General features: G+C 38.6%; 1 protein-coding gene and 1 long non-coding RNA gene across 8 annotated transcripts in view; one reads left to right on the top strand and one right to left on the bottom strand.

The window, feature by feature from the left end:
- Positions 1-19373, top strand: part of ZNF385B (zinc finger protein 385B) — a 407917-nt gene that overhangs the window by 232602 nt on the left and 155942 nt on the right. The window lies entirely within an intron of this gene.
- The window catches only part of LOC123599157, a 58220-nt gene that overhangs the window by 11319 nt on the left and 27528 nt on the right, over positions 1-19373 (bottom strand). Inside the window, exon 2 of the long non-coding RNA XR_006713010.1 lies at positions 11262-11322. This is a non-coding gene — a long non-coding RNA (uncharacterized LOC123599157). The remainder of the gene's footprint in view (positions 1-11261; positions 11323-19373) is intronic.

Below are 19373 nucleotides of genomic sequence, written 5' to 3'. Positions count from 1 at the left end.
CCTTTTGTAACACAAATATAATCTTCATAGTGATACTTTGAGACTGTGCGAATATCCAGTTCCCCACTTTTTTTACCCAGTGGTTTTAGTATCCATTGATGACTGTTACCTGATTTGGTTATTGTTATGTGCTTATCAAATTCTGGTTTTCTACTTCTATCATTGCTTTTACATTTATTAGTTGATTTGCTTTGCTTTTTTCTCCTTCTTCCTCTCCGTTAAGAAAAGATATTTTTAGTATCACTATGTACTTATGAATATACTTTTCAATTCAATATTATTATAATCTATTCTTCTCATTATCCATTTACTGCTCAAATTGTACCAAATTTGACCAGTGGGGGTCCTTCAGAGTTGGCTTCTGTTCCTCTTTGATGTGTCCTCATCAGTTTGAGCACATTCTCTGTGGCATACCCAGATAATTTCCTTTTAGAATTCGGCCTGGTTCTAAAACTTAGATCTGGATGCAAGGTTTGCTCATTACTACTGGAGCGTCATTGCTTCTAGGCCCTTTCAAAGGATACTAGAACATACATACACACACACACGCACATGTGCACACATACATACACCAATATGTATATAGTACTGTTATAGCTCTATATAGTATAGTACTGCTATGCTACTACCATCAATTTTATTCTAGCATTATAGGGTCCTTCCTCCCCTTACCCCATTCTGTACTTCTATTCCCTTTCTCCCAATCCTTTTACCCCCAGTAGCAATATATTTATCTATTTCCTCAGTCCTGCAGTGCACACAAAACAGTTCCATACATGCTACACCAATACTGTGACTACCAACAAACTTACTGGGTCAAGCTCAAGATTTCCTACTTTTTTTTTTCTTTTTTTTTAGTGTCGTTGACACATGATGCTACATTAGTTTCTGCCACCATTCTTTTTGTCCGCAGAATGTATGTCCCTCTAGATGTAGTTAGTTAGTTAGTTAGTCAAAGTATTTTTAGAAACAGCTTATATATGGATTAATTCTCTTTTTTTCTTATCAACTTAATATGGGTTTACATTTACTTGCTTGAAATATAGTTGATCTAAGAATTTATTTTCCAGTAGTGTTGATTTAATCTACTTTTGAATATGCAAAAAGTGCTGTTTTTAAATGCTAAGAAACCTAAACATTAACCAGCTGTATGCAAACTTTGGTGCTGTGGTCATCATCATATTCAAGATCTGTTTAGAAACTAACAGAGGGAAAGCATACATATTTTGCTTTCTTGTACTAATAACTTATATTTTTATTACCGTTCCAAATTCAGGATCAAGAGTTTTTTCAAGCATACCAATGCTGTAAAGCGGTACAGAGCAGAAGTTAACAAATTGTTTCTGCAATTAGGTTGCCTGAGAGTAAACCCTGGTCCCTACCCTGACCCACCCCACACTTACAGATTACAACCAGGTCAGGTTTATTATACTTTGACTGTCTTGTCCTCCTCACATGTAAAATCAGGATACTGCAAAGTTTAATATAAAGCATTTTCCTCAGTGCCTAATGAGTAGTAAGTGTAAAATAAATATTACCTGTGATTTTTGGTGGTGCTGGTGGTGATGCTGGTCTTAAATGTGAAACATTGTGTTCCAGATATCCAGCGTTCCTAACACTACATTTAAAGGCTTATTTTCTTGGCAACTGGATTTGTTTTTTGCGGGTTTTGTTGGTTTTGTTTTTGTATTTTTTCTTTCAGTACTTTCCCTTTGATACACAAGGGAAAGTTATGGCTTCGCTAAAAGTTCTGGCATTGAGAGTGACCTTGTCCTTGTTTTGAAGCATCTAAAAAATAAAAATAAAAATTCCTCCTGCAAAACACCAGTCAGTCGCTGCTGCTGGTCCTGGGGCAGGCTGTCTGTCGAGATGCCGAGCATTACAGCCGCTGTAATCACCAAGGCATCTGCCAGAGATCTCAGGGCTACAAACTAGATAGGAAAGTCTGTATTACATCTAATAATAGCTTTGGAAATTTTCCTGAAATGCTTGCTGGCAACTCCAGGCTTGACAGACACAGCATACTGTAACTAAAGCAAGTATGTCGTTGCTACTCTTGCTGGTGAGTGTGCTATGGCACTAACCAAAATAATAGCTAGAAATCATTTGCTACCTCTTCTTTCTTTTTACTTGTAGTACTCTTGGGTTGCTGTCACGAGTAGCTAGATATATTTATATAGATGTTCCGTATTTTTTAATCCACAAACAGCTTCTTATGACCTATACGTTCATATAAACTTTGATCCCACCAGTGAAGAGTTCAGATAAGAGCAACATTACATCTGACACTATCAGTCTTTTGTCACACATGGGGATTGTTTTCAAGATGCAAGATTATGATACGTTTGCATTCACGTGGAGGGTTTGTGAAGAGTATGTGTTGAACGTGGAAAGCACAGACTTCTCTCTGTGCGCACTAAGGTCACCTGAGGATGGGGCCAAAGAGTCAGAGGATGTTCCATAAATGTTCAAGGAACTGTGAAAAGGTTCTAGACAGAAAGATTCTGTTTTGATTAACCATTGGGAAAGAAAAGACTAAGGAGTGAGGTGATGATTCTCTTAAGACAGAGAATTACTGTGAAGCTTACAGTTCAGGGTCTGTCACTTGTGTGGGCCTCCCAGGACTCCAGAAGGGGCCTGAACTGCATGTTCAGGTGGCCGTATGCTTCTGTAATATTTGCTGAAATGTGGTATTTTAATCACAACAGTGGTTAGAACCACTGTTTCCTTCCACTAAAACTTCCCGTCCACCTTAGTTTTCCTCATGTTGAGTGGAAGTAGAGGTAGCTGTGTGCATGGAACACGAAGGTTTGGAGATACATTTACTTTGAGTATCGTTGACTCTGTATAGGGTCTGCAGTTGCTTCTGTGTATAATTAAGTTATTGCCCACCATCCCAGCAAAGAAATGGCTTCGAGGTCCTGTCACATACTTGGCCAGTTCACCCAGCGGGGCCAGAGTCTATGTTGTGTTATTAAATGTGTTCTACAGTAAGCCATGGAAGTATATAGGCAGTAGAGGAGAAATAATGATTGAAATGTACAGAACCAAAAGCTAACCTGTGTACAATTTACTTCAATCACCAGGGATGTAAACTTGTAACTGGATGATTGAGGTCTAATTGATCATTAGTTACAATGCAAGTTCTCTCCTGTCAGAACTCTACTAGATAATATACTGGTGTGTACAATTATAAATGTTATGTATTCTTCCCTTTTTTGATGTGAATTGCTTCAGATAGGATTTATCAAAAATTCCTGAGTCAGGCACAAAGCATAATAGTACTACAGATATGAGAATATTTATTTGTTAAGTCACAAGCTTTTGTGCATTCCAACTATGAAGAATTAAAAGAAAATCTGGTCAATCATACTGAAGGAAAGACTGGATTCTCTTTCTGATCCATCTATAGAATAATACACAAAATCATTATCATATGAAAAGGTGATCAAAAAAAAAAAAAAAAAAGAAAAGGTGATCAAAAGAGTACAAAACCAGAAGTGGGAATAATTTAATAAAATCATGTTATTTTTCATATTTTGTGATTTTTGTGATTTTTAGCCATTTTACACTTATAATTTGCATTGATTTTTTGTCAAGTAAATATTCACTTTCTTGTTTAATTTTTTTTTTGAAATTTTACATTTATTTCTAAAAGAGAGTCCCCTTCCCAATTAGACTTCAGATCCCAGAAAACCTGGATCTGCCCCATTCTCTACTAATATATAAAATGTGTGTAGTCTGGTAGACAGTCACTCATTCATATGCTTGAGGCAATCAATAAAGAGTTAGGATATGGTAAAGATTGTATTGTACACATATAACCCAACAGATCCTGTAATAAGATGGCAACTTTTGCTCTAAGAAATAGTTCAATACTGGCTGCTAGTACTTTGTACTTCATCGGTAGCCTATGAGAGCTCAGAGTGTTCTGGTTGAGAATCTCTCCTGAGTTGAGATAGAATTTGTTTAAATGGTGGGCAGAACAATTTCCCACCACAAGAAATCAGGCTCCTCAGAAAAAAAATGTCTATTTCTAAGACTGGGGCAGGAAATGTACAAGAGCTTGGAATGTGCAGAAAGCAAGGAAACTATCAAAAACTACTGGAGTCATGTCAGAAAGACACAGGAGCCAATCTGACAGAATAAAAAAAATTGAAATGTATTGGAACACATCAATGTACTAAAACCCATGAGTGCATAATGAATCAAAGAGTAAAAACCAAAAACTTCTTTGAGTCAAGGATATGAAGGCATAAAGTCATTCTAAAAAATGGTTGATAAATGGAAGAAACAAATATTTATCTTGCCTTTTCTGACAAATTGTAATTCAGGTTAACCAAAGAGTTGGTAAGAAAAATGTCTACTTTGTAAAAGAATTCCAGCCAATATTTACAAAAGGCGTGAAAAAAACTAAGCCACCATTATTTTGCAGCCCTTTTTGAAATAATCACCTTAGGAAATGATCATCAATGGATGTGCAAAACATTTGGGGGTGAAGGGTTGATGAGGAATCTTTACAAGAGAGAGCTTAGACTGGGAATACCAAAACCCATTAATTACAAAAAAAGAGACAACAGGTATTATACAAGTAGCAATTACACAATCCTATCCATGAAATATACTTGCTAAAAAGTAGAACATAGCCTCTAGGTCTAAGTGTCAATTTCCAAAAAATACAGAAGAAAGAGGGACATTTTATGTGATAACATGGAATCCAGTCAGCAAAATCCAAAAGTTAAGGCATTCTATAGGATAGATGATTCAATTTCTTCTACAAATAAATGATATGAGATAAAGGAGGGTAAGACTATAAAAAAATAATAAGCTAATGAACAGATTAAGATAAATTAATATTGAAGAGACATTTTGTCCAAGTGTAATAGGTGGACTTTGGTTGATTTGAACAAAGTAACATCATAAAAGACAGCTTTGAGGAAATCAAGGAAAGTGGAATATAGACAGGGTATTAAGACGTTAAGGAATTACTGATAATTTTAAAGTATGATAATGGTGTTGTTATAACGTTTTAAAATGAGCATATCTTTTAAGAATGCAAACCAATTACTTATAAATAAAGTAATACAATATCTGAAATTTGTTTAAAAGTTATCTGGCTTGGGGTGGGGGCCCTTGGGTGGCTCAGTCGGTTGAGCATCTGACTTTGGTTCAGATCATGATCTCACAGTTCATGGGTTCGAGCCCCTCATCGGGCTCTGTGCTGACAGCTCAGAGCCTGGAGCCTGCATCGGATTCTGTCTCTCCCTCTCTCTCTGGCCCTCCCCTGCTCATACTCTGTCTCTCTGTCTCTCAAAAATAAAAGTTAAATTTGTTTTAAAAAAAGTAATAATCCGGCTGGGGAGAAAAAAGTGTTTGGGGAGCATAAATGAAATAAAGTTGGCTCTATTTTGGTAATTATTAAGTCTGGATCATGAAGATATGGAGATTTATTATATTGTTGTAACTACTTTTAGATAACTGAAGTTTTTCTTAATTGTAGGCAAAGGTACATGGAAAGTAAATGTGGAAAGCACATATAGAGAGATACCATACTTATATTCTCATTATTTGTTTTTGAAAATGAAAAAAAAAAAACTGACCAGTAGAAACATCCAATCATGGCATTTGTGAGATACTAAATATGAATGTTATAGGTAGTGGTGTCCTGGTAAATGACTATCTAAAGAAGAAAGCCCTGGTTTGTAGTGTTTGCCAGTTTGTATGGTCTAAATACTCCCACTGTGGCTGATTTCAAGATACTGGTGTGACCTCACTAAACGTGGAGTTGGGAAGAGGCATGCACCACCAGCTCTTGTGAGTCTGTGGGGCCAGCTGCAGCCCCCTACTCGGAGAGCAGACAGACAAGCATTAGTTTCTGCAGATTCTCGGTCAGACCCGACTCTAACATGCACCCTCTGTCCTTGATCAACGTACTTAGTTTTTCTGAGCCTTACTTTCCCCTCTGTAAAATGGAGATAGTAATTCCTACTACATCAAGATATAAGGCTTAAATGAAATCACACATGTGATAGACCTAGTATGGTTCCAGTCACATAGTGAGTGATCCTTCATGCTAATATCCTTTCTTCTCTCCAAGTTAAAATAGAAGAAAGAACTCTCACTTTGGTTGGGATGCTCTCAAAATTTCAAAAGAACAGAATGAAGCTGATCATCTTTTTAGAGGGCTTCCTGCCCAGAATTTCTATAATTACTTAAAATTGCAGGTTTTAGGGACTGTCATAAACCTGCCAGAAGCTCACCAAGCCCTAATTTGGTTGGATATTAATAGGTAGACTGGGAAGTTAATGTGATATGATTGTGGCTAGAATAGAACCATCTGTTAAAAGTAGTGGTTTCTGTCCAATGTGATCTGGAACTGCAAATACACAGTAAGAATTAAGTTAGAATTATCTTAGAGTTGACATGGTGGAAAAAAAAAAAAACTATAACTTATTTTCCCAGGGAATGTTAAGACCCAGCTAAGACGTTTCTGGCATGAATAAGTCTAAGGGTTATGTTGGCAAATTGGAAATATTTCCATTCACAATTTGATTGTTTGAGCAGTTATTAATAATAGTAGCAACGTACTTTCCAGATTCTTTATTTAACTTGGGTTATTAACTACATATCAGTTAATGAAAGAAGTGTTTTTTTACCTTTGTTTCCTGAACAATTTTTTTTCTATGTAGAAATCTAAGATTAAGGTCATCACTGATTAGTCAATAATGATGCAGTTCTCAGAATTACTGAATTAAATGCATATATAAAAATATTCTTTAATTAAAAGCAAGGCTAGAGAGAGAGGGAATTATAAGTCAAGCCCACATTTAGAATCTGAAGACACTAATACTAAAGGCATTTGAAATGTGATTTGCATGTGTGGGTTGATGTGTTCCTACTGGGAATACAACTTGGGGATGTATTTTCTCCTCTCGGGAAGAGTTGCATGACTCAACTCTACATATTTTGGATTTCTGAGCAAATACTTAATGAGATAAGAAGCAGTATGCTATAGCATCCGTCTGAAGTTGGCCTAATATTCTTTGATCTTTAAAAGAATAGTTTTCCTTCAGAAAATTAAAACATTTGCCCCTTGGAAATTTGAACTTCCTATTTTCTTAAAACAGTGTTATTTATGCTAACCTTAATTCACTGGGTCATAATAAGGATGCTTTAGGAAATGAAATGGAACAAAATAAGTTAAAAATAGAGTATGTCACAAATAGAAAGGATCAATAGTGTTTTGTAAAACTCATGTTTTAGTTGTGGGTACATATACATTCAAAACTGAAGTAAAATGTATTTCTCATTGAGTCATGATTTTAAAAAATTGAAAATTTTGAAGTGTTTTAAAATATGCAATCAAAAGTCCCTGAAAAATAAAATAACTCTCCCTTTGTGGTACATGTCAAAATGATATCTCGATTAACAACTCTTGAAATGTTGTTTTGGACAGAAGCATCCTGGATTTCGAGGGAGTCTTGAGTCTGCCTGGACTTCACTAGGGATGGCAGAGGGGAGACACAGTTGTGGAAATGAACCTTTTGTCTGTTTGATTTTCTTCCTTTCTGAAGTAGGACAGACAGTGCTACTTGGCTTGCCTACATGTTCACAAACATCTCAGTTAGATTTCAAGACTTGAGGTCAGAAGTTTTACCTTGTGCTTTCTTACCTTCTCACCCATGAAGTGTCTCCCACACACAATAGAATATGCTTACCATTACAGTTGGTAGTAATCAGAGCTCAAGTTTTCCCTAACATACTATTTGGCCACATTTACTCATAATGTTTATATACTTATTCATATACTCTTTCCCACAAAGGATTTAGTGCAGCTTCTGATGTGAATAAATAAGAAAATAATGGTTGAATTATAAATAAAAATTACTATAATATAAGTATACACATTTTAGGGATGCCTAGGTAGCTCAGTCGGTTGAGCATCTGACTCTTGATTTTGGCTCAGGTCATGATCCCTGGGTCGTGGGATCTCTTCTTGGGATTGTCTCTGTCCCTCTCCCTCTGCCTCTTCCCTCCTCAAAATAAATAAGTAAACTTTACAAAAGTATATACACATTTTAAAAATAAACAAATACACACATTCAAGAATATTTTTATACACTTATACACATACCCTTATATATCTTAAAGGTAAGTAAGGTCAGAGGAAAAAATGTGAATAGTCAAGCAATAAGTTCCTTCCTAGTCTTTCTCTGAGGCTCATTCTTGTATCTGAACTCCCCAGTAGGCAAAGTAAAATGGAATATATATCAGTTACCAGTTTACTGTTAAAGAAGAGAGACACCTGCAGGAAAAGCAGAGGTTTCCTTATATACACGAGAGACATGACTAAAAGGCATCTCTCACATAAAGTTTCATGTAGGAGACAATCAGTGTCTGAAACTCAAAAATGTCCATACCATCACTCCTGAAGAATTGTGGTAATGGATTTTATTTTTATTATTTGTTACCTCTCCTCCATGGAGTCTGAAGTCTTTCTTTAAAATTTTGTTAATATTTATTTATTTTTGAGAGAGAGAGAGAGAGAGAGAGAGAGAGCGAGCGAGCATGGGGGGGGGAGGGGCAGAGAGAGGGCAGACACAGAATCTGAAGCAGGCTCCAGTCTCTGAGCTGTCAGCACAGAACCCAACATGGGGCTTGAACTCACAAACCATGAGATCATGACCTGATCTGAAGTCGGACACTTAACCAACTGAGCACCCAGGCACCCTGAGGCTGAAGACTTTCTGACAAAACATAGCAAAAGTAAATCTGTAAAAAGACAGAAAATTATGATCCAGTAAGGTAATCTTTTGCCTATTCTAAAATATCACTCAGAACATGTAGAAGAAATCATTTAAACAGTCATCCCCAAATATCACCTATCTCAACCAGATTTTTAACTAAAGTGCTTGACAGGGGGTCTAAGATTACATACACCCTCTGGCTAGGGCCTAGATAGATAGGCATTCAGGATTGTTGGTTGCAAACAAATCCATCTGAAAAAGTTATGATTAGGAGATCAGGTCGATATTCTTTGGTGAAAATTGCCAACTTCACCAGGGTTCCTGCCTGATGAACCATTCCACCTCCACACCAAGATGGGTTATTCTGTGACAAAATGTTTCCAAAGCTTGAATCCAGAGTATCATCCCACAGCAATTTCAAAATGTGTGGGAATAATTTTTGCTGTACTTTGCTTTGTTTGTTTTTTCCCCATACCACTGCTAATCGCCAGCTTTCGTTCACTCTAGGAGTCCCGCTCATATTCTGTTAGAGGGGTCAGGGGGTCTGTACTAGTCTTCAAACAAAAATTGACAAGTTATTTGGGAGTGAATTGGAAAGACAGAGCACCTAGTGTTTGGGCACCAAACAATCATTAGAATGCTTGGGCACTTAAGAGTTATCTACTTCATATAGCAGTGGAAGAATCACTTCCCCAATTTGAAACTTCGCAGTAAACATTATCTGAAGGAGAGATGGACCACAGAACTGGGGATATCTAGGGAGCCTCTGGATAGCTCCTGAGAGGAATCACTACAAGATGCCTGTGATTAAACACGGGCAATGGGATTGAGGGGTTGGATGCATGGGGATTGAGGGGTTGGATGCCTCTTTTGAGGCAGCAAAAGAATGCCAAATACCTAGAAGAGAGGAGCAAAGGAAGGTTTATAGGAATTATCAGATAAATTTTACTCCTCATTTACTCTGACAAATGAGAGGTGGGGAGGGCAAGGAAAAGATGATGAAATAGAAGATTCTTGGGCTGGTTCTAGTAAACCTAAGGAGGTTTCATCTTCAGGAAAGCATAAAAATAACTGTCATTCAATTTAAAAAATATGGTTGCATATGAAAGCCCATTTAGAAGGAAACAAGTTGTCTAATTTGGGGGTGGTTAACAAGTGAGCATTTTTGAGAAATAAACTTTCTGGCTGCAATTCATTTTGTAATAATCAGGGGGTTTTAGTTGCTAGCCACAAAACTAACTGGCTGTTTATAGCAGAAAAGAAATGTGTTGAAAAAGCATTGGGGAGGCCCAGAGAATCACAAGGAAGCCTGTAGAACCAGGTTTAGGAAGAAGCTAGACACAGAGCCTACATTCATGCCATGGGATCCATCTATAAGAGAAGGGCTGCTGGTGCCAGTAAGCCCTGGGCACCACAGCTGCATCCTTCCAGGAGACATCTTGCTGGCCCCACCTGCTCCTGGAGATTGGTTGTAAAGTGCCGCTCCTGCTGCCCTCTCCAAAGTGGCTTCTCCCCAATTCTGCTTCTTGACATCACCAGCTCAAGATTTGGGTATGGAAGGCACAGGAAGGGGATGAGCTATTTCTAACTGGCTGAGCCTAAGTTATGTGTTCTGGCTTAGTCCTTTGGGGCTGTATAACAGGAGTCCATAGACTGGGTAGCTTATAAACAACAGAAACTTCTTTCTCACACTTGTGGAGGCTGGAAGTCTGAGATCAAGGTGCAAGAGTGGTAAGGTTCTGGTGAGAACCCTCTCCTGGGTTGCAGACTGCTGTCTTCGCATTGTATCCTCAAGAGTGGTGAGAGGAAGCAAGCTCTCCTGTGACCCTTAAAAGGGTTCTAATCCTGTTCATGAGAACTCTACTCTCATGACCTCATCTAACCCTGATTACTTCCCAAAGGCCTTACCTGCTAACACCATCACTTTGAAGGATAGGGTTTCACCATATGAATTTTGGAGGGACATAAGCATTCAGTCCATAACAGGCTTTTTTAGTGAGGTGTGGACTTTACCTCCCACCGAGACTAGAAAGGTGCAAATTCCTCAGGGAGACCTAAGGCTCAGCTTCTGGGCACCTCTTTCCTACCCCCCCCCCCCAAAACAGGCAACTGCCCACTAAACTTTTCTTTCAAACCTTCATATATTCTTGAGTTCTTGGATTGGTTCTTTAAATTTTCAGGGCACTCTAGAAAAGGCTATCTGATGAGTCTTAATTTTCTGTTCCAGTTTCCGTGCTGAAACTCAGAGCCATTGTATTTGGAGACCTAGTTAAGCCCTGTACATCACAACATTTTGCATGTTGAGTGTTAACATTTTAAGTATCAACATCAAATTTATTCCATTGTTCGTGCTTATTAATTGAAAACAAATCTAAATTTATAGGACTTTCCCATGTATATGCCCACTGTAGGCTCCCAGAGAAGCCCCGAAAATAATGATGATAGTGCAGAACTGGCCCTTGCAGGCCCCAGCTATGTAAGCACGTCCCTCTCTTCGCCAGGCACTGTGCTAACCTCTGAGTCCTTGCTACCGCTGCTGTTCTTCCAGAGTGCAGGCCAGTCTTCTTTCTGTCTCCTGTTAATTGACAATGCCAGTTATAGAAAATTGTGCCAGACCACACTCCAGTGTGTCAGTTGTACAAGTGGGAAAATAGAAAGATTACCCAACTAGTTGTGATTTAAAATCCTTATTCCTATATATGTATCTTAAAATGATACAAGGCTCTGAAAACGCAGAACAAGAACATAAATAACTTCTGTAAGGTTCTAAAATGTAGAGTTGGAATCAAAATAACTTTTAGAACCATTCCTGGGAGGATGCTCTCCCAAGACATTCTTTCCCAAATTTAGAAAATCAGGTTTATTTTTAATTTTGGTCCGCTTTTCAGTTATTCCAGGGAGATTTTCTTAAGGATTCTCCGGTGTCATTAGAAGCCACAAAGTATCTGCTGCAAAAAGCTAGATTTCATCTGCCTATCTTCAAAGATAAATCCAGGAAACTCCATGAGCTTAGTGTTTACACCGGCCCAAGTGAGGCTAAAAGATGTAAGGGTGATGGTGCATCTTGTAGTGATGATGCTGAACAAGTTCTGGAGATGGGTTGTTGTGTTACATTTTTATTAATAGCTGCACACCTTGAGATCTGATTCATTCCTATCCATGGGTCTTTGAGACCTTACGAATTTGTCTAAATGCTCAGAACCATGCTAATATTTTTTCATTGTATCTCAGCATATTTTGTATTAAGAGAAAACAAGCACATAGATTTTTGACAAGCAAATACTGGCTCAACAATTGTAACTTGTAGCTACAAAGTTACTGCTTAATATAACAGTGAAGAAGCTAAAAATACTAAGGCAGTGGTTTCAGTCTTTCTCATGTATAATTTTACAGTTTCTTTAAGATTCAGGGAAGCTAAACTCTCATCATTTTGTCAGATTGAGAGTAACATTTATCATGAATCAAATCTTCCTAACATTTTCATCAGTAGCCTAAAAGAAAATGGTAGGTTTCATTTTATTTCCAAAGTGATTCTTGGATTTTCAGGTTGCACTGAAAAGTGAGATGGAGAGGATGAATTGGAGGTGATCCATTATCAATACATTATCAATACATTAGCACAATACAAAGGGGAAACTGAGAAGAAAAGCTCTATGTGAAGTTCTATTCCGTTGTTGCCCTTTCCCTAGACCTGCTGCACTCCATTCCTCTTCCTTGGAAGGAAGTAAAGGAAGGAAGGTGAGGAGAAAGGGAAGTGGCCATAGTGTGATGGAACCAGCTTTGCTGACTTGAGTCAGCCAGTTTTGTGCATCTCTTCCCAAACTTACACTAAGTAATTTGTTGATACCTTAAAATCAGCCACGTTGGAAATATTTACACCATAGAAATTGATGGGGTATAAATGAGGGGCTCCCTTCCCCCATCCCCCTGTCAGAGTAGGTTGCTAAGATATATTAGCATTCCACTGATAACCTGCTGTTGAAAGGAACATTGTGTATCACAGCCTTACCATTATTATCACTTCCTGATTATGACCTGTCAGTATAGGTAAAATTTCTAAAGACCTTGACTATAGTCTGCCTTATCCCAACCTTTGTGTAGTAAAGATGAAGAGTTGGAATAATGTGCTCTCTATTTAAGTTACTCATGATGCATTTGTTTCTTGTGCAATTTTACCTTCTTAGACTTCTCAATGCATTGTTAGTTTTCTTTTCACGCTCCCCTTTCCTTTTTTTTTTTAACCCCTTCTCTATTATCCTTTCCTGATTATTTAGTCTTCTCAGTGTGACTCTGACATTTTATGAAGAAGTATTCGTATGCACACTGCCTGATTAGTATGATCCAGGCATCAAAAAGTATTATAGACTCAATTCAGCAAACACTACTTGAATATTTCCTCTGCCTAAGTCATTATGCCAGAGAAAATAAGACACAGTATGTAGTCCCAAGCAACATAAAATCTAGGGAGAAAACCAGACATGTACACAACTAAGACTAATGTAAAGCACAATGTGAAAGTTGTATTAGAAAAAGTAAGGAAGAATGCAAGCTGGACCACAGAGACCAGAGGGTTATTTCTGACTATAGCAATTAGAAATTAGAGAAGACTTCATGAAAATGGAGCCATCTCAACTAAGTCTTACAGAATTGGTATGCATATGAAAGTTCAACTCTATTTATAGTTTTTATGACTAGATGACTGTAAAGTTCCCATTAAAGTAGTTTGAGCTAATTCATATTGTTTACTAATCTGCCAAAATTAGCTTATCATGATGGGAGTTAGGGTAACTTTGCAAAAATAAGATTTTAGCATCATAAATCTATAGAATTGTTACTAGATTCACAGATGCCAGTGCAGAAGTTGCATTCTGCTCATCTTTGTACAATTTATGGTTTATACTCAGGGCACTATTTATAAAACGTCCTTAATGAAAACTTCCAAATAATATGTCAGGCACTTTTGTATATATGATATCGTCAAAGACAAAAACCAGAAAACAAGGAAATCAATTTTATTAAGGCTCTTGCCATAGGGAGAGCACCCCAGATCTGAAGACCAGAGTGTGTCTCTACAGAGTGGTTTCTCTTGTCTTGTATAAGAAGGACTAGACAGGTTACGGGTGGCAGGATTCACAGTTGGGATTTTGCAACCAGGGAAAATCTAACTTGGTTAGGTGAACAAAAAATGTTTATCTCTGTGTCTAGAGAATTTCAAAGGGAAAACAGTTCTTTTTTTTTAATTTTTTTTTATTAATGTTTTATTTATTTTTGAGGGAGAGAGAGACAGACCGCCAGCAGGGGAGGGGAAGAGAGAGAGAGGGAGACACAGAATCTGAAGCAGATTCCAGGCTCTGAGCTGTCAGCACAGAGCCTAACACTGGGCTCAACCCACGAACTGTGAGATCATGGCCTGAACCGAAGTCGGACCCTTAACTGACTGTACCACCCAGGTACCCCCAAAGGGAAAAACGGTTCTAATTTTTGCTAATCATTCATGAGACACAGAACAGGAAGTTGAGTAGTCAGTATCTAAACCTAACAGTTACCCTGAAATATACTATTATTAGAATTTTTTAAATTTCTTTTTAAAAAATCAGAAACTGACAATCAGAGAAGTTGAGACACTTGCCAAGGCCACATAGCTAGTAAATAGCAGAACTGGAATTTTATCCCATATCTTTCTGGCTCCAGTGTCTTTTTATTATGCCACAATATGTCACATCGTACTGACTGAATACTTAATAATAGTTTTTAAGGCTAATGGAACTTTGATTCATTTTTTATGTGTATATTTCATACACACTACCTAGTTTGGAGAGAATAACCTTCAAAGAACCAGGTCTAATATTTACAATTGGTGGAAATCTATTTACAGGCTGGTTTACAGTGAGCGTATACCTCCTTCTCTATAAATAAATCTATCTTTCAACTGAATGACTAGAGAAAAATTTAGAATTGAATCCTAGTGTCTTAATAGTAATTGTTCTTGCTACAAATCAATGTGGTATCGTCGTTGCTATTTCACCTGTATTCTCTGGGGGCTGTAGAGGTTTGCAGGAGATGCTTCCAGATCCTCACAGGGGTTCTTAGCAGAGTCAGGAGGACAGGACAGAAATCAGGCAAAACTTGGTTACCCAACTTCTGCCAGAACTTTTGTGGATACATGTTGAACATCACAGTAGAAAAGGGGTCACTAAAGAAGGTAGTAAAAGAGTGAAAACCATTCACCTAATAGAAGAAATCATTTCGGTAAACCAAATGCTGAGTATGTTTTGCTCCTGGAAGCCTGTGAGTCCCTGAGTTTATTGGCTGTTGCCAGCTTTGTGGGGACCCTTGCTGTGCTTTTGATATTCACAGCAATGCAATGCTGAGATGCACCTGAAAAGTTCACCCACACAGCAGGGGGATCTAACCTGGTTGGCCTGAATCATTTGGCATCTCTTCCACACTCAAATTACTGTGGTAATTATAGGTATGAGGTGATAATTTGTGGTTCAGTTTTGTTCTGGCGCCCAGTCATCCAGTTCTTTTTTTTTAATTATGTTTTACTTTTATAATATTGTGTTAGTAAACACCCCAGGCACTCTTTCACAGCAGTTGTGTGATACATTCTCTGAGCTTTGAAGCAAAAATTTAGTGTAAAACAAAACCCTCCACCCTTCTGGCTGGGCTACTTTCCTAAGCATGGTAATTGTGTCTACTCTAAGTGGAAGGGAAGAATGAGCAGGTTACAATTAGCATCTGGGGGCTGCTGAAGGCAAGGTATGTAGGGGTGCTTTGTCATTGCTGGCCCTGGGAGTGTAGACTTTTTATGGGCAAGAAAGCCAAGTCCGGTGCTTTCCTGCTTCTCCTTGGTCTCTTATTCAGGAATAACCTGGCTGTGCCTCCCCCCACCCACCCCCCTCCCCATGCAATTCCCATGCCCAGAGAAGCTCAGGCAATGAAAGGAGATACTATCAGTTTTTATTCCCTGTATCTCCTGGTTTTAGGGGAAGAGTGCCATGGTCAGAAGAAGATAGCAAAATTAAAAGTAAGAAGACAAATCAGCCAGAAGATACTAGAAAATAATAGCAAATGAATTGAACTGGGGCACCTGGGTGGCTCAGTCAGTTGAGCGTCCGACTTCAGCTCAGGTCATGATCTCATGGTTTGTGGGTTCGAGCCCTGCATTGGGCTCTATGCTGACAGCTCAGAGCCTGGAGCCTGCATTTGATTCCCTCTCTCTGTGCCCCTCCCCTGCTCATTCTCTCTCTCTCTCTCTCTCTCTCTCTCTCTCTTTCTTTCTCCCATCTGCCCCTCTCCCCCTCTCAAAAAAGCAAAACAAAACACAAAAACAAAAAAAAAAAAATCTATCATCATCAGTAAACTGGTGATGAGTCTTTTAAGGCAAGAGTTAAACATTTCTTTGATTCTTCATGATAAGTTTCTCTGAAATTTAGTAAGCATGAGAGTGGTCACTTCCTCAGGCTGGAATTGGCAAATCTGAGTACTATCTGAGTACTCAGTGTGTAGGAGGAAGAAAAGAGAGAGACAGAAAAGTGTGACTGGAGGGTTCCTAGCATAGCTAGTACTAACTCTCCTCCCCTTCTAGGGGGACTGAGTTCTCAAGATTCCTATGAATAGATTCTTTTAAAGAAGTTCTCAGAGTGAATTTTCTGAGCTAGCAGTCAGCATCACCTGGGAACCTGTGATGGGAACCTTAGAAATGGCAATTCTGAGGCCGCACGCTAGGCCTGCCAAACCAGAAACTGAGGTGGAACCAGCAAGCTGTGTTTGAATAAGCCCTTGTCTTACTCCATTTGGGCTGCTATAAAGGAAATACCACAAACCGGGTGGCTTATAAACAAAAGAAATTTATGTCTCCCAATTTTAGAGGCAGGGAGATTTGGTGTCTGGGGAGGACCCACTTCCTCACAGACTAGTCTCACAAGACAGAAGGGATGAGGGAGCTCTCTGGGGTCTTTTTATCAGGGCACTAATCCCGTTAGTGAGGGCTCCATCCTCATGACCTAATCCCCTCCCCAAAGCCCCACCTCCCAATACCATCACCGTAGGGGCTAGGATTTCAAAATATGGATTTGTTGGGGGGACACAACATTCAATCTATAGCAAACCCCCAAGTGATTCTTGTGCATGGTAAAATCTGAAAAACACTGCTTTAAAGTATTTGTTTCCAATATAAAAGTGCTTCAGAAAGTACAAAGTTGACCAGTTTCTCTCCTAAACTCCTATTGTCAATGTTTTACAATTGTCTGATTAAATCTAGGAGAAAAAAATCCCAGTCAAGTGCTAAGCTTTTGACGTATATGAATCTCTCTTTGAAAAAGAGCAGCATAGCTAGGCTCTGGACCTGACCAGCAGCAGCTACGGCAAGTCCTCGTCAGGCACAGAATCGGTCCCTGCCCTTGATGCACAAACCTGGAAATGATTTTTTTTTTAATGTTTATTTATTTTTGAGACAGAGAGAGAGCACAAGCAGGAAAGGGGCAGAGAGAGAAGGAGACACAGAATCCAAAGCAGGCTCCAGGCTCCAACTGACAGCACAGAGCCCGACACGGGGCTTGAACTCAGGAACCGTGAGATCATGACCTGAGCCAAAGTCAGACGCTCAACTGACTGAGTCACCCAGGCACCCACGGAAATGATATTTTTTTTAATTGGTGCTTAATCCGAGGCTCAGAAGTGTTCTGTTTAACAGAGTTTCAGAAACCCAAATCACTAATTATGTCCAAGATGAAAAAAAAAAAATAGCTGGTGATGTTGAACTTTAATTCTAAGATAATTTAGCAAATATTTGTTAAATGTAGTGATAATCAGCAGTTGCCACCTTTTGGAGTCAAATAAATATGGCAAAGGTAACAGACACCAAACTTAAAGGGGAAAAGTGGAAACATGAAGGCTTTGGGCACTGAATGGAAAAAAATCTAAGATCTGGCTTTTGGTCAAGAGGAAGGAGAGTGAGAGTCATGGCAAGAGACCAGAGTCAGATGAGAAGGTGGAAGCCGGGGGGATGAGGCCGAAGAGTTATTATCCATGAAGTGGGACGTTTTCCACTTAGAGTCATAGCCAGTTTTTTTTTTTTAATATGAGATTTATTGTCAAATTGGTTTCCATACAACACCCAGTGCTCATCCCAAAAGGTGCCCTCCTCAATACCCATCACCGGCCCTCCCTTCCCGCCCACCCCCCATCAACCCTCAGTTTGTTCTCAGTTTTTAAGAGTCTCTTATGCTTTGGCTCTCTCCCACTCTAACCTCTTTTTCTTTTCCTTCCCCTCCCCCATGGGTTTCTGTTAAGTTTCTCAGGATCCACATAAGAGTGAAAGCATATGGTATCTGTCTTTCTCTGTATGGCTTATTTCACTTAGCATAACACTCTCCAGTTCCATCCATGTTGCTACAAAAGCCATATTTCATTCTTTCTCATTGTCACGTAGTATTCCATTATGTATATAAACCACAATTTCTTTATCCATTCATCAGTTGGTGGACATTTAGGCTATTTCCATAATTTGGCTATTGTTGAAAGTGCTGCTCATAGCCAGTTTTTTAAAGCATTACAAGATAAATGGATTGATTGATCAGTATGTGGCTCATAGAAAATAGAGCTAAGAATAGCCATAAAACATAGTGCCAGAAATAACCATAAAACATAGATGTCCTCATGCTACTAATAGCTGACATTTTGAATTCTCATTATGTGCTAAGCACTATACCAAGTTACTCATATGATTCTCACAAAAACCTCTGTGAAATAGACTCTATTATTACTATCTCTGCTTATGAGATGGGGAAACTGAAGCTTTGGGGAGGAAAATTACATGGTTCATAAGAGCCTCTAGGATTTGAACCCAGGAGTCCTATGCAGGAATCTAAGCTTTTCACCATTCTGATATAAATAATGTAAAGAAAATATATCATTCCCTCAAGTTCTCTGGTCTCCAACGTGATTTTATGCTCTTCTGTCTGCTTTTATTCTTTTAAAATAATTGCCTTGTTATTTTCTGATTATAAAAGTAACGTATGACATCGCAACCAACTCAAAAAAATGCCTAAAGTGTATAGATTTTGAAGATCATTCTCAATCCCATCACCCAGAGATAACTGATGTTAACATAAGCTATACTTTATTCTATGGTTGTCGTACTTGGTGTCTCACAACTGCCTGGTGTGCCCTTAAAGAGGCAATTGGCCCTGAGTCAGACGCTGATTCACTAGTTCTGGGTGGGACCAAGGCTTATGTATTTTTAATAAGTACCTCTTCTGTGGTACTATATACAATCCAAACTCAGTTCTAAAAACTGTTCTATACCTTAGATTTTCAAATACCCCTATGTAGAGCATCTTTTATTCAGGTTATCTCCAGGTTCTTGAGTACTTTAATATTCTCATCAATACTACCTTTTATAGACAGGAGGATGTCTAATAAAGATGTGGTTCTCACACTTTAGCATACCTTGTAATCACCTAGAGGACTTGTTAAAACACAGCCTACAGAGTTTCTGATTTAATGGGCCTGGGATGGGACCTCCAGAGAAGCAGAACCAATCGTGTATATAAAGAGAGAGAGACACGAGGAGTTTTATAATAGGAAGTGTCTCACATGGTTATGGAGGCTGAGAAGTAC

The sequence above is a fragment of the Leopardus geoffroyi genome, chromosome C1 (genome assembly GCF_018350155.1).
Source record: "Leopardus geoffroyi isolate Oge1 chromosome C1, O.geoffroyi_Oge1_pat1.0, whole genome shotgun sequence".
Classification (NCBI taxonomy): Eukaryota; Metazoa; Chordata; class Mammalia; order Carnivora; family Felidae; genus Leopardus; species Leopardus geoffroyi.
The sequence above is the reverse complement of the archived record's forward strand: the minus strand, read 5'-3'. Positions and strand labels throughout refer to the sequence as shown.